This window comes from Leopardus geoffroyi, chromosome B4 (genome assembly GCF_018350155.1).
Source record: "Leopardus geoffroyi isolate Oge1 chromosome B4, O.geoffroyi_Oge1_pat1.0, whole genome shotgun sequence".
NCBI lineage: Eukaryota > Metazoa > Chordata > Mammalia > Carnivora > Felidae > Leopardus > Leopardus geoffroyi.
In genome coordinates this window covers 55,152,363-55,167,908 of record NC_059341.1, presented here as the reverse complement: position 1 = coordinate 55,167,908, position 15,546 = coordinate 55,152,363, and positions in this window count along the sequence as shown.

Here is a 15,546-nt window from a genome sequence, read left to right as displayed (position 1 = left end):
TGTGTTGAAAGAGGACAGAGAGAAAGAGACAGCTGAGTATTTTCATGGAGGACAGGAGGACACATTTGAAGATATGAAGTAAGGTGACCAGAGAGAGTCAGTCTTTCCTAAGGCACCTTGTATGCAGTGTATTACTGAGGGTATATATTGGGAGGAAGTATATGGAAGAAAGAGCCATAACCTCTGACCACTCACAACTGCTATTCTGAAAGTGGAGACAGGATGTAGTGTTGTGTGGGACCACTGGATGGATATTCAGGATCAGATTCTTACAAGGAAAGGAAGGATCTAGGAGAAAATATCAAAGCTGCTTAACATGAATTTTTAGAAAAAAATGTGGCTCAGTGCTCATTGTGGCTCATTGCTTTGTGGCTCAGCACAAAGGTGCTCCTATGTTGTTCGTTTTTATTTTTGTTTTTTTTTGTTTGTTTGTTTGTTTTGAAAATAAGGTGGAAAAACAGATGGATTTCCTTCTACTGCTTTCTCCTGAAAACTTTTATTAGGTGTTCGGTGTTGACAGGATTTGGAGTTGGGAAGAAAGAGTAGTCAATTGTAGGGGAAACAGAGAAGAAATTGATTTTCACCATTGACATTGATGTGTCACATCACTTTCCAATCCCTTAATTGCACATCCTTCCTGGATTATCCCAGATCTGTTTTTGATTCTTGCTTGGAAAATATAATTATGATTCCTCCTGGTAGCCCATCTAGTTTCTGAAGATGTCTAGAAGCAGAAGTTCAGGCTTTTCTGATTTGCAAGGTTGATCATCTTGTTTGGTGTAATAGAAATGTTAAGAATTTCCAAAACTAGATTCTGACTGAAACTAATCTAAATGTGTCAAATCATGAATGAGGAGTGTGGCACTTTACCTTGTCAGCAGTTATCCCAGAAGAATTAAGAAAGGGCGCCTTATTCACAACCATTCCAGAATATTACTAGATTTTATGGAGTCTATACAGCCTCTAGAGAAGCCCTGGCTCCCTGATTGTTTACCCAAATAATGGTGCAATGATACTAGTGTGGTGTCTGCATGTAGCAGTGACTCCATAGATGTTGTGAGAAGGAAGCAAAAACGTTTTGTCCTATATTTACATAGATTTTGGCCTATAATTGAGTGGATGGATTTGGTGCACATACAGTTGGTCTGGAGTGTGTTAATTTGCATCTGGATGGGTTTTCACTGATTTGGAATTCAGCTTCTGCCAGACTGGGATGGATTTGAGAGGTGTAGTACTTAGGTAGTAGGACAGGTGAGCGAGTTGGTGGAAGTGGCTGTGTTTCCTCTTGGTCTAGTGAGCAGACAGCTTGGGGGCTGCCATGCCTTCCAGTTCAAGTCTTGGTTACACCTAGTAATGTATCCTTGCAGAATTAGCCTCATTAAAGGAACAAGAAGCAGTTTCTGTCCTACGGAATTTTTTATTTTAGAAAGCTTCTTCGCAGTAACATGCAAACAGAATACAGCACCAAGTAAGATCCTAGTTGGGAGGATGCCTTTTAAGTAATCCATTTGGTGAGGTTGTTCTCAGAAGACTCCTGGGAGATAAGATAGTTTCTCTCTCTTTTCCTTTTCAGCAGAGACCAAGACTGAGAGTTATTATTATTGTTATTATTATTATTATTTTAGTTATTATTATTACATCTTACTGTCTAGTGCCATGTTAATATATAGTTCCAAAACTGAGAGTTATTGTTGTTATTATTATTATTATTACATCTTACTATCTAGTTCTATATTAATATCTGTAGCAAATATTTAAATGGATTTATCTAGTTGGGCAAACTGGATTTACTGGCTCCAGGTATAGTGGAGTTTGTTTTGTATTTTTGATGGGGGGGCATGGAAGGAGAGTCTAAAAGAAGCTCTACTTATTGGATCATGGCCCAACCTGAGTATGTAGCTTGAACTAATGTTTTCCTGGGAAACAGTTATGCACGATGCCAAGATAGGGTAATTCTTCCCTCTTCCATGCAGTCTTCTCAGGCTGACACACAGTACACAGAAGATACTCACTAGTCTTATCAACAGTGGAAAATGAGGTCCTTACTACTTTTACTTTCCATCAACTATGAAGCCATCTGGGATTTTCACATGCTATTGTCTTGAGTATTCATTTCTGAGTTAGGAATATATATCCTCATTTATACTTTATGTATCTTCTACTTCTTTTGGCAGGTGTGGAGGTGTTCATGAAACACCCATCATTGAAAAATCCTAGAGAGGGGAATTCTGTATTTGCCCCCATTGCCTTTCACTGTGTGTAACTGAGTGTGTGATTATTTGTGGGTAATGGTGGTGGTGTTGATAATTTAGGAAAAGAAAAAATGTTGCTTTTGCTTGAGGTTTTTTTTTCCCACAAAGAATCACTGTGGTGCCTGAATTTTCTAATTTGGAATTGTCTTTATATTTATTTACATTTAATTGAAATCTGATCTTTAATAGGTAGAATTCAATATTTATCACTTGGACTTTTTGTGGTTTTGACTTGAGGAGCCATCCAAACTCTCACTTTAGACCCAGACCCAAGTACACAGACCTATCAATGTAGTTATTTATAGATAGTACAAGAAAAATGGTAGCAAATACAGACAATTATTTTTCTGGGAGCTTATAATATAAGGGCATTTGATGGATACTTCCTTATCCACCTGAAACAAGTGAAATACTATTATACAGCCCATTCAATTAATTGACTATGGTCCCACTCCTCCTTCTTCAGGCCAGCCTTAAATGTAGTTATTGCAGTTTGAGTATCGTGTCATGTTTTCTAATACCAAAACATTAGAGGACTTATTTTACAAATAAGGTAAGCAGTGAAAGTAGTAAAACTCTGTGTTGTCTGTCTGTTCCATTGTCACACATTAAAAGGATGACATTGGAATAAATCATGAATGTTGCTGATGATGTACATTCTCTCAGTTGACTTAGGTTACTTCCTTTGTACTTTGACTTTGTTGTGGTGAAAGAGACTTGGACCTCAGTTCTTGTGTCAGGTCTCTGACATCACCAAACTGGGCTGTATATGCTGGGGTACTTCTTGGCTGTCACCAGTTAACTCTTTGCACCTCAGGCTTCAGCTGGGGAAGGAAAGGCAGCTAAAAGCATCATCAGGCAGAAGCTGTGCTCCTTGGTTTCACCTCAGCACTTACTGCTTCTACCCTCTTCCTTAACTGGGTTTTTCCCCAATGCATAGTTGTAGGCCAGTGACTTATGTCCCTGGACATTAATGAGGAAAGAGAAAAGGACAAGGAGACCATACTGCAGAGAGCAGATACATATCTGTAGCTGTGACCAGAGAAATTTCCAGAAGGAAGGTCATACTGAACAGAGTTGGGAAAGAACATATTCTAGGCAGAGAAGGACCGTCTGTGTGATAGTTGATGTTAATGCCAGCAAGACGTGCATGTGTGGGGAAAGATTTGTGCCAGTAGGAGCCACATAAAAGTTTAATAGTATGAGTAAGTGGGAGAACAACGGTGAAAAGGAAGCCTTTGAAATACAATCTTAGAAGTTTTGACTTAATAAGGAGCTGGAAACTGCAGGTTGGTTGGGAGTGTGTGTGTGTGTGTGTGTGTGTGTGTGTGTGTGTGTGAGTGTGTGTGTATGTGTGTGTACTAGTGTCTTTACAGACTTGAGGAAAGTGTCATTTCCAGAAGGAGCACTCACACTTCAGTTATCTTCTGCATATAGTAATCAGGAAGAATGTGATTTAGGGTTTTATCCTGCTTCAAGGACAGCACTCTCAGAACTGACCTTCTACTGGTACTGGCTTTCCTGGCAAAGGATAAGAGGACATTGCCATTCTCTGGCAAACATTCCCAGTCTGCTCCTTATTAGCAGCCCAGTCTGGGGAGCAAATGGCCAAATGAGATAAGAATCTTAAAAAGATGTTTCGTTAGGTGCACCTGGGTGGCTCAGTTGTTCAAGCGTTGTAATCAGCTCGGGTCATGATCTCATGGCCTATGGGTTCAAGCCCTGCATCAGGCTCTGTGCTGACAGCTCAGAGCCTGGAGCCTGCTTCAGATTCTGCGCCTCCCTCTCTCTGCCCCTCCCCCATTCATGATCTGTCTCTCTCCATCTCTGAAAAATGAATAAACGTTAAAAAAGTTCAAAATAAAAATAAAAAAAAAAAAGACGTTCCATTAAACCACTCTCATTAAACAGGAGCAATCTACCTCCTGCCCTTCTTTGTCCCAGTTGGGGCTGTCCTTTGTGACAGAAGTTTCCTAATGGTGTGTGCTGGCTGCATCTTGAAGCCATGAGTGATGGCTGAGGTTTGGGAAGCTCAAACCTGAAAGGAATTAGGTTGTCAGGGAAATTTCAACCGTTTTCTTGCCATCAGGCTCCCATTTTAGAAAACGTCTGCTCCCCGTATGACTGTATTTCTTTACACAATGAAAATCAAGGTTTCACTTTCTTCTCCAGAATTCCCTAAGCTACACTCAACATGTAGCTTAAGGATGAGGCAGTGACTAGAAAAGATTTGGAATAGAGTGGAAAAAGAAGTATCAGGAGTGTGACTTATATTTGTCATCTGGAGATCTATTATCCTGTATTTTCCCTAAAGGCTAAGTAAAAACAGATAGGCTAACGTTGTGGGCAGGATTTTACAATAGTTGTAGAATCATATCTGGGAACTATTAGAATGGATATGGGACGTTTTGGAATCTTTCTTGGCATGTAAAAGGGCCTAGATTAGGCTTAGATTTTCGCAGGACATGGTTTAGATGGAGCATTCAGATTTAATGGTCCCAGAACTTTTTTTTAAGTTTGTTTATTCATTTTGAGAGAGAAAGGGACAGCATGAGTTTGAGAAAGGGAGAAATAAGGGGGCAGAGACAGAGAATCCCAATCATGCTCCATGCTGACAGATCAGACCTGATGTGGGGCTTGAACTCATGAAGCCATGAGATCATGACCTGGGCAAAAACCAAGAGTTGGATGCTTAACTGACATAGCCACCCACGCATCTCCCCCTCATCCATCTTTCTTCTTTTCTTTTCTTTTCTTTTCTTTTCTTTTCTTTTCTTTCTTTTATTTTCTTTCTTTCTTTCTTTCTTTCTTTCTTTCTTTCTTTCTTTCTTTCTTTCTTTCTTTCTTTTTCTCTTTCTTCTTTCAAGTTTGGTTCCCGTGCTTCTAACTGGCCCATCAGTGTGTATTTGGGAGGAGAGGGAAGATATCAGCAGAAGATGACCTGTGCACAAAGGTGAGAAGTGGCTCAAATACTCCTTTAATAGTCGTGCTCTCAAATTGTGTTTCTTTGTGGAAGTAGGGTGCTGGAGGAGAAAGAACATGGTATTTGAAGTGACAAAGAACCAAGTTCAAATTCCTGCTCTTCTTTGTACTGCTAAATGCTAGTTGCCTAATATTTCAGTCAGTAAGTAGAGTAATAGTACTTATTTTATTGGGTTGTTATGGGGGTTAAATGAGATAACATATGTGCATTACTTGCGGCTCAACAAATCTGTTTCTCTATCATGGCTCTCTCCATGCATCCCTAATTCTTGCACATATACCTGGTAACCTTATTTGCCAGATACCATTTTTCTCTATCTTCAGCCTCTGCATATGTTCCCCAATGCTTCTAGAGTTCAAGTCTAGGGTCCTGGCTTATTAGTGTGTGTTAGTCCCACAAAATATCAATGAGAGTATGAGGTTTTTATAACCGTACTTACCTAAGACAAAGTTGTGGTGTCTTTCCAGTCATTTTTGCTTGCCGACAATTTTGGTTGTAAATGAAAGACAAAGGAGTTCTATCTTCCCACCTGATCCTCTGATCTAAAGTTACTGATTTGAGGCTAAATCCTTCTGGGTGGGATTTGGTTCTAACCAAAAATCATGTCAAACTTGTTTATAAAAGGCATTCAGGGAAGGAGAATCCATAAACTTTACTACTGGGACATTCTTTTTTTCTTTCTACATTTTTAGTTTGCAAAATATCAATCCTACGGATAGTTGCAAGAATATTATAGTAAATACCCATTTATTTTTCTCTAGAATTGACCAATTGTTAATATTTTGCCACATTTCTTGCTCTGTCCAATGTGTGTGTGTGTGTGTGTGTGTGTGTGTGTGTGTGTGAAATATGATCTATAGTCTAAGTTTACTAATTGTCCATTTTTTTTACTAGAGTATTTCTCCATGATCCAGGTACATTCCAGGGTTATGCATTGCATTTTGTTGTTATGTCTCTTTATTTTCATGTAATCTGCAACAGTTCCTCAGCCTGTCATTCCTGACATTGACGGTTTTGAAAAGCAAAGTTCACTTGTTTTATAGAAAGTCAACTTACTGTACAAAGTTGTTTTGTAGACTGATTGCTTTTATCATCAGATTTAGGTTACACATTTTAGACAGGAATATTATATAAGAACATGTTAAAGACATGGGCATGCCTTTTTTTCTCCCAGTTGTGTTTGTAACATCAAGTGCTAGGTAGGAGTGGCATTTAGAAGGTGTTTAATATTTATTGAATGAATGACTAAATGAATGAAATAAGACCTTCATTGCTACTTAGCTCTATTATTTTTCTACTTGAGGAAAGGAGGAGGAGCAGGTTTCTCCTATATCCTAGTCCCTTTTTTATTATACATATTTGAAGGCTTAAAAATAACCTAGGACCTCTGTAATGAACCCACAGGAAAGGAAAGTGAGATCAGGACTATGGCATGAGGCAAGCTGTAAAGTCTCTTTACCCAGGGTGTGGGTGGTGATCACAGAGTGTTGAGAGTGGATGGTGAGTTAAGTGGTTGTCAGCGGGAGTGAGAAATAGCACACAGAAGTTAGGAGTACATGACCTGTTTTCTTGCTGAGAGAAATTAGTTATCCAGGTTTACATATTTTACTATACTTCTCTCCCCTAACCCCCAATTGAATCCAAGAGTGTCATAGTTAAAATTAATTTCTCTCTTCCTTTCTCAGCAGGAACAACCCCATTATTCTCTCCTTCTCTATCCTTTACCCCCACTCCCAACTCATACACATAAATGTGTATTTCTAACATTTATGAATGATGGTTGAGCAGCCATTATATGGATTATCTCCAATAATCTGGAGAACCAGGTTATTAGTTGTTGAGAAAGTAGATAACTCCTTGGAATTCTCATTTATGTAGAGCTCTCATCCCTGTAACTTGGGGGAAGTGAGATTATGACAGGTATTCTTTGCTTCTCAGAAATGTGTAGTCAGTCTTCCCTATTCGCTCCTTTATCTCTCCAGCTCTGAGCATCTCAGACATTTGACTGTCCTTCCTGAGGCATCTGGGGCTCAGGCCTGGACTCAAGTATTTAATTCTGTAAGGCTTGTGAGTGCCTGATGCACATGGTTCCTGCTCCCTTTCTGAGAGTCTCCCTACTTCTGCCTTTGCAGTCCTTAATTTTACCAGGTTCTGGAAAAAGTGCCCTTTATCTCCACGTCAGCTCTTGATTATCCACAATAATCGTGGTTATAACCTAAAATAGTGCATGAAACTAAAATGATTTTGTTTGGTATGTAAGTGTGGGAGTCCTGCCTAGAGCCTGCCTAGAGATAATCCATAAGTGAACAGCTTCATGAAAGCAATCTGTCATGTTACTCTGCCATGGGTGGCTGTATAGCATCTCTGCTTTGGCATCTAAGAGGGAGGCAGATGCAAGAATGTGTCTTATTCAGCCCTCATTGTGTTGTTAGAAGCACCAGACATCTAATGAGAGTTCTGCAAAATTTGTCTCCATGCCTTGTTTTCAAACTCTGGAAGAGGCCTTTCCTGGAAGAGGCCAAACTCCTTGGTTTGAGAACCTAATACTTAATTCACAGAACATGAAAATTTGTATGCAACCTGTGAAATTATCACTTTTTCAGTGGTTTCCTTCAACCCAGAATAAGAGCCAAAGTCCACACAGTGACTTTCAGACCCTACGTGAAGGATCTGGCTACTTGCTTTCTCTCTGACCTCATCCCCTACTGCTTTCTCTTCACTCATTCTGTCCTGGCCCCACAGCCCTTCTTGTTATTTCTTAAAAATAACCAGGTACCACTTCACAACTGTTAAGATGACTGCTATTAAAGAAAAAAACCCAGAAGATAACAAGTGTTGGCAAGGATGTGGAAAAATTGGGACACTTGTGTATTGCTGGTGGGAATGTAAAATGGTGCAGACACCACAGAAAACAGTATGGAAATTTCTCAAAATATTACATGTACAATTACCATATGATCCATCAATCTCACTTCTAGGTGTATATCCCAGATAATTGAAAGGAGGAACTCAAAAAGACATTTTTACACTCACATTAATGATAGCATTATTCACAACAGCTAAAAGGGGAAACAACCCATACACCCATCAGTGGATACACAAGATATGGGATATACACACAATGAAATATCATTCAGCCTTTAAGAGGAAGGACATTCTGACATATACTCCAACATGGATGAACCTTGAAGACATTATGCTAAGTGAAAAAGGAGGTCACAAGAGGACAATATTGTGTGATTCCACTTATATGAGTACCTACAGTGGTCAAATTCAGAGAGATAAAGTAGAATGGTGGTGCCAGCGGCTGTGGGGAGGGAAGGTGGAGTTACTGTTTAATAAGTACAGAGTTTCAGGTGAGGAAGTTGAACAAGTTTGGAGATGGATGGTGGTGACAGTTGCACAACAGTGTGAAGGTGAGGCTGTCTTGGATCACACATTTTTAAAATAATAATACCCACTAGAGCACATCCTAACATTTTCTTGCTTTCCTTTTCTCTGCAACACTGATTGCAATGCCAATGCAACATATATTTTTATTACTAATGTGTTTATTGTTTGCTTCCAACTGCAGGAGTATAGCAATGTGGGCGGAGAGATTTTGTGATTTTTCTCCTTTATCTGCAGTACTGAATACATGAAGACATGTATATTTGTTGAATGATAAGTGAAGGACTGTGATTAGACACAGACTTCTAGAGAAGGCACAAACAAAGAGAAAATGGGAAGATTCCAGTTTTCATGTGATTTTGTTCACTAATTTCTTCTACCCTTGAGTATGAGCTCAGCCCCACTATTCATGGTGGCTTTTGTTCTGCTTACCTGTTCACATGCATTGTGAACTATTTCACCTTTGGACATGTTGATGTGCATGTACACAACACTTACTATTATTTAAAACTCTTTCCATGAACTCAAAGCCTCCACTCCTGTACTCATGACTGTCCCCACCTCAGTTGCAGGGCTGCTTGAATTGGGACTTGAGAAACTCTGGGGAAGCTCAGCTTTCTAAAAAGCTTTATACCTGATTGTTTGGGAGTCACTGGTTTGATTGGCTCCAGAGTCTTCATTGTCTGGAACTTTAAGGAGGAAGAGAGTATTCATATACCTTGAGATGAGAAAGGAGCTGTGTTTGGATACAGAGGGTTGATATAATCTCTGGAGATGTTACATTTAAGGTTCACTGCTCTAAAACTTTGAGAAATAAAATAATTATTTAACAGCCTCATTAGCCTTCCTCTCAAGTTTTTATCAAAATTCTAGCAAAGCAACTGGTATGCAAACTATCTTTGAAGCTTTTCAGGAGGAGACACAGGGCCAACTTCCTGATTTGCAGGAATGTTAGCACCCAACCATGGGAACCAGTGGGACTTATTGCCTTGGAAAAATGTTTTAAAAAGGAAAGGTCCAGAGGAAACTAGGTGGCTCAGTTGGTTAAGCATCTGACTTCAGCTCAGATCATGATCTCATAGTTTGTGGTTCATGAGATCATGAACCACATGAATCACATGAACTACATGTGGTAAGCTGTGCTGACAGCTCAGAGTCTGGAGCCTGCTTCAGATTCTGTGTCTCTCTGCTTCTCTGCCCCTCACCTGCTCATTTTATCTCTCTATCTCAAAAATAAAAGTTAACATTAAAAAATTTAAATAAATAAAAAAGAAAAGAAAAGGTCCATAGTGAGGGCAGAACCCTTCTAGACACAGAAGAATAAACACAATGACCTCCACGACAAAGGGGAGTTGTTGGGGCTTGCTGGGAAAGGAAGACAGCCTGCAATTCTGTGGGTGGATTATTGGATTTGACAGGAGTTCTTCTTGAGTACTTGGAATGGAACTTTGGTTTTGGAGTTTGAAAGGAGCTCAGAGACTGAAATACATGGAAGATGAGGGAGGGAAGGGGAGAGATGAGGGTATTATGGAATTCATGCAAACTGGCTTCTCACTCCCTGGCAACTCTGCCTTTTCTTCAGCACTTCATTTGCACCAAGGACCTCCTTTGGGAGAGACTGTTTCTTAATTAAACTGAGATTCACAGACCCAGGGCCCTCATTAGGAAATGACCTCAGGAAAGTGCTTGAAATAGATGATGGTGCATGTTCTAGTCTCCTGTTTAGACCTGTGTTTGGCCCTTTCTCTCTTTCCAAATAAACAAACAAACAAAAAACCCAAAATGACAAACCTTTCCTTTAGAAAGCTCAAAATATATTAGTCAATAAATACATGTATATATTCATTTTCTCCATCCTATATGCCTCTTATGGTTGCTCAGTACGATTATGAGTGGATTCTTATTCTGGGTAGTGAGGTTTGGAGGTGGGAGAGTGGGATTCAGAAAAAGGAGGTATATTGATCCTGGCCCTGCCCTCCAGAAGTTTAAAGGAATTTAAGTGACATACCCAGGGCATGAAAGGGAAAATTAGTTTCAGCTGAGCATCAGAATGGTCTGTAAGTGCTGGCAGGAAGGGGAGGAACTTTGGAGATGGGGACCAGTCAGGATGGCTTAGGAAAGGCTTCTGAGATGTGGGTGGAAAAGTTGTAGATTAGGGTTGAGAAGACCTAGCATTAAGACTGGACAGAAGCATTAAGACTGGAAGGAGAGACAGAAAGGAGTGAGGAGGGCATCCCTGGCAGAGCAGGATTTACTCAGGCCAAAGATTCATCCCATCCCAGGAAGGGTAAGTGAAGATGTGAGGAGCTGAGTTAAGAAAAAGGTGATGGTCCTCAGGGTAGGGGGAGAATTAGGGTAGGTGCTCTGACAGTTGGGTCAGAGAGTCTGAACTGAATATAAGCTATTCGAATAATCATAGATAATTGCACAGAATGAGGGCATTTCTGAACATGGTGACATGGTGTTTGAGGACAATGTTTCTCTGTGTTGTTAGAAGCTGGATTTGTGATAAGCTCTCTAAGGATTCCCAATCATGAGTTTGCTTTTCTCTTCTATAAGTTTGGTTGTTCATTTTTGTTCTGCCTCCTTCTGTTGGAGTCATAAAATGTGATTATTTATTCTCAGATATTTTGTTCTTGGGTTGCTTCTATGGTATCTTCATACTTCATCTGTATCCCACAGTCTCTCATCTTCAGTAGAAGGGAAACAGAAATTATCAAAAGCATTACCCATCTCCGATCCTGCCATTCAGATGGTCCTCCTCTGGGATTCCTGCTCAGGGTCCATGGATGGGCTTCAGAAGAATGTATGATATATTTTTTCTTTTATTGAAGTGACCAACCTCACAAGGGTGTGTGATTCAGCAAATGTTAGGAACCACTGTTGTGTCTTTGTTGGGAGGAGACGGCTCCCCAGGAGAAATGTGGGACAAGCATCCTTAGTGCCCAGTAAGGAGCCTCCAGAGACAGTTGAAGGAACTGAAGGAGAAACAGGAATTGGGAAAAGGGAAATGGGTTCAGAGGGAACTGGTGGGAGGGATGCCCCTCTTCCCTTGTTCTCCACCCTCTTTCTAGCAAGTATCCCTTCTCTGTATTCTCCATGTCCTGATGACTACAGGATTCTGGTTCCCCTTCGATTTAAATCTGTTAGGTGTCCACTATTTATCAGGCTCTGAACCAGATCCTCTCACAACATCACCTCAGGCAATTCCTTTGTTGAACCTGAAGTACACAGAGTGGAGTCAACCCCTCCCTCAGTCATGGACTGTTAGCACCATCGCTTCCTGTCAGGCCCCTTTTCAATGCATTTTATTTTCACCTTTCATCATGATCTCTATTCTTATTGCCCCTCCTTACTGGAGGCATTTGCTTTAGGGTATTTAACAAATTCTCCTCCAATCCATGCTCTGTACATTTATTTAGATACATTCATCCACTCAACAAATTCACAGTTGTAGGTGTGGGGAATACAGCCAGGAGCAAAACAATAAAAAAGTCCTGCTTTCATGGAACTTACATCTTTTGGTGTGAAATAAATCATAAACAAGTAAAACACATAGTACCTTAAAAAGTGATAAGTGCTATGAAAAAAAAAAGGGCAAGGAGACCAGGTATGTTGTGGTTATTTAGGAGTAGATTTCAGTTCCATGTGGAGAGAATAAGGGAGTCCTTGCTACAAATGTGCTATTTCACCAACTGTAGTAAAGGGAGAAACCATGTGGATATGTGGGATAGAAGTGGTGCAGTTATAGGGGACAACAAGTACAAAGGCCCTAAGGTAGGGTCTTGCCTGGTATGTTAGGAAGCCAGAATGGCTGGGAAGCCAATGGCTAGAGAAAAATGAGTGGGAAGAGAGAGAAACAGAAGGCTGAGAGGTATCTGGGTCAGAGACAAGTACTGTAAGACTTTGTAGGCCTTTGGAAATGCAGACTTTGGCTTTTACTCTGGATAAAAAGGGAAACCAGTGGAAGGTTTTGAGCACAGGAATGATGTGACATTTTTAATACATATGTGTATATCAGCTATTTTTGGCTGTTTATAAATGTATATAAATGGAATTGTGTTGTACCATCCTGCTTCTACTTTTGCTTCCTAACATTATTTCTGAGATCTACACATGTTGTTATTTGTAAATCTACTGTATTTGTGACTGTTGTGTATATTTCATTGTACATATATGGCACATTTTACTTCTATATTCCTCTAGTGACATATGCTGACATAGCTTCTAACTCCCTGCTACCACAAACTGTCCTGTGATGAACATGCTCATATGGGCCTCCTTATGGACTCAGGAGAGAGTCTCCTTGGGGTGTTTACCTTGAAGGTCCATTGTGGGCTAAGAGGGTATGTGCAATCTTTTTTTTTTTTTAATTTTTTAATGTTTATTTGTTTTTGAAGGAGAGAGAGAGAGACAGAGTGTGAGTGGGGGAGGGGCAGACAGAGAGGGAGACACAGAATCCAAAGCAGGCTCCAGGCTCGAGCTGTCAGCACAAAGTCCGACACGGGTCTGGAACCCACAAACTTAGAGATCGTGACCTAAGCCAAAGTCGGAAGCTTAACCGACTGAGCCACCTAGGACTCCCAGTCTCTTTAATTTTTCATTAACGTTTTATAAGGAGTCTTTTTGTTTTTAATTTTTTTTTAATGTTTACCTATTTTTGACAGAGAGAGAGAGACAGAGCATGAGCGAGGGAGGGGCAGAGAGAGAGGGAGACACAGAATCCAAAACAGGCTCCAGGCTCTAAGCTATCAGCACAGAGCCCAACACAGGGCTTGAACTCACGAACTGTGAGATCATGACCTGAGCTAAAGTCGGACTCTTAACCAACTAAGCCACCCAGGCATCCCAGGTGTGTGCGTTCTTAATTCCACTAAGTCTGTGCTTCAGGATGGTGGCCGCAGTTACACTACCACCAGCAGTGCATGGTGGTTTGTATCTTCTTTTGTTGTTGTTGTTTATTTTTTATTTTTTAAAATTTACATCCAAATTAGTTAGCATATAGTGAAGCAATGATTTCAGGAGTAGATTCCTTAATGCCCCTTACCCATTTAGCCCATCCCCCCCTCCCACAACCTCTCCAGCAACCCCCAGTTTGTTCTCCATATTTATGAGTCTCTTCTGTTTTGTCCCCCTCCCTGTTTTTATATTATTTTTGTTTCCCTTACCTTATGTTAATCTGTTTTGCCTCTTAAAGTCCTCATATGAGTGAAGTCATATGATTTTTGTCTTTCTCTTACTGACTAATTTCACTTAGCATAATACCCTCCGGTTCCATTCATATAGTTGCAAATGGCAAGATTTCATTCTTTTTGATTTGTGAGTAATACTCCATTGTATATATATATACCACATCTTCTTTATCCATTAATCCATTGATGGATATTTGGGCTCTTTCCATACTTTGTCTATTGTTGATGGTGCTGCTATAAACATGGGGGTGCCTGTGTCCCTTTGAAACAGCACACCTGTATCCCTGGAATAGATGCCTAGTAGTGTAATTGCTGGGTCATAGGGTAGTTCTATTTTTTGTTTTTTAAGGAACCTCCAGACTGTTTTCCAGAGTGGCTGCACCAGCTTTCATTCCCAGGTTTGTATCTTCTCATGGAATTTCATGTTGATCTAGTAAGGAAGTCAGGTAAGGTTCCTTGTGGATAAGGAAACTGGGGCTTAGAGAGATTATGCAAATTACCCCAGTTTATACAGTGAGGCAGAAGAGCCAGGGCTCATATCCAACATTTCTGACATAATGTTCATTGCTCTTACCTCTATAGTACTCAGCACTGCTTCTTCTAGGAATAAGATGAGGTATCCATAGGCAAAAAAAAAAAATATATATATATATATATATAATATAATATAATAATATAATAATAATTATTATATATATATGTATATATATAATATATATATAATAATTATTATTTGTTATTATATTTGAGGCTTGCATTTTTTGATGCCTGGTCTAAGTCAGTAAGCCTAGGACTCCCAAGTGTTTAGCACCAAGTACAAGGGGGTCTGTCTAGAGTACTTACTGTTTCAAAGCCAAATGTGTGGAATAAAACTATTTTCATTGTCTCATGAGGACTAGTTAACAGGCTCAAGTTGTAGTGGATGATTTTGAGGCTAGACATTTATAAAAACTAATTGTTTTTCAAAGTTTGGGGATTTGAATCATATTTCAATATTAAATTTTAGGTGGATTATATTAAGTAGATATTGTTTGCTAGGTATGGAACTAACTACTTTATAGGCATCCTTTAACTTACTGCTGACAACAACTCTATGAGGTATTTACTTTTACTCTCATTCGACTGTTTTAGAAACTAAAGCCCTAACAGGTGAACTAATTTGTCCAGAGTCATCCGGTATGAGATTGAGTTGTGATTTGAACATGAACCATCTAGCTGCAGAGCTTTACTCCTAACTACTAAATTGTGCTGCCTTCCTGTAAAGGAAGCTTTTAGAATCTCTTGTCTTTGGAATTGAAGACAACTTCTCATTTGGGGTGGATTAGATCAGTCACAGGAAGTACAGGGCTATTGAACAAGAATCTCCAGAAGGAGAGGATCTGAAGTTTGAAAATGTCCCCAGGTGTCTTTACTATCTCTCTCTCTGTCCCAAAGTGAGAACCTTTGCCTTAGGACATGCTACCTAGATTATAGGGCCTGGGCATGATGCCTTCAAAAAGTTACAGCTTCTTTAGCTGGGTGTGGGTGTCTGGTTGCCTGTAACCCAAATCAGCCTGATATTTAAAACAAGTGTCCTCAAATGCAAACATTCTTTAAAAAAATTAAGTTATTTATTGAGAGAGAGAGAGAGAGAGAGAGAGAGAGAGCAAACAAATGAGCAGAGAAGGGGCAGAGAGAGAGGGAGAGAGAAAATCCCAAGCAGGCTTCATGTGGTTAGTGTGCAGCCTGA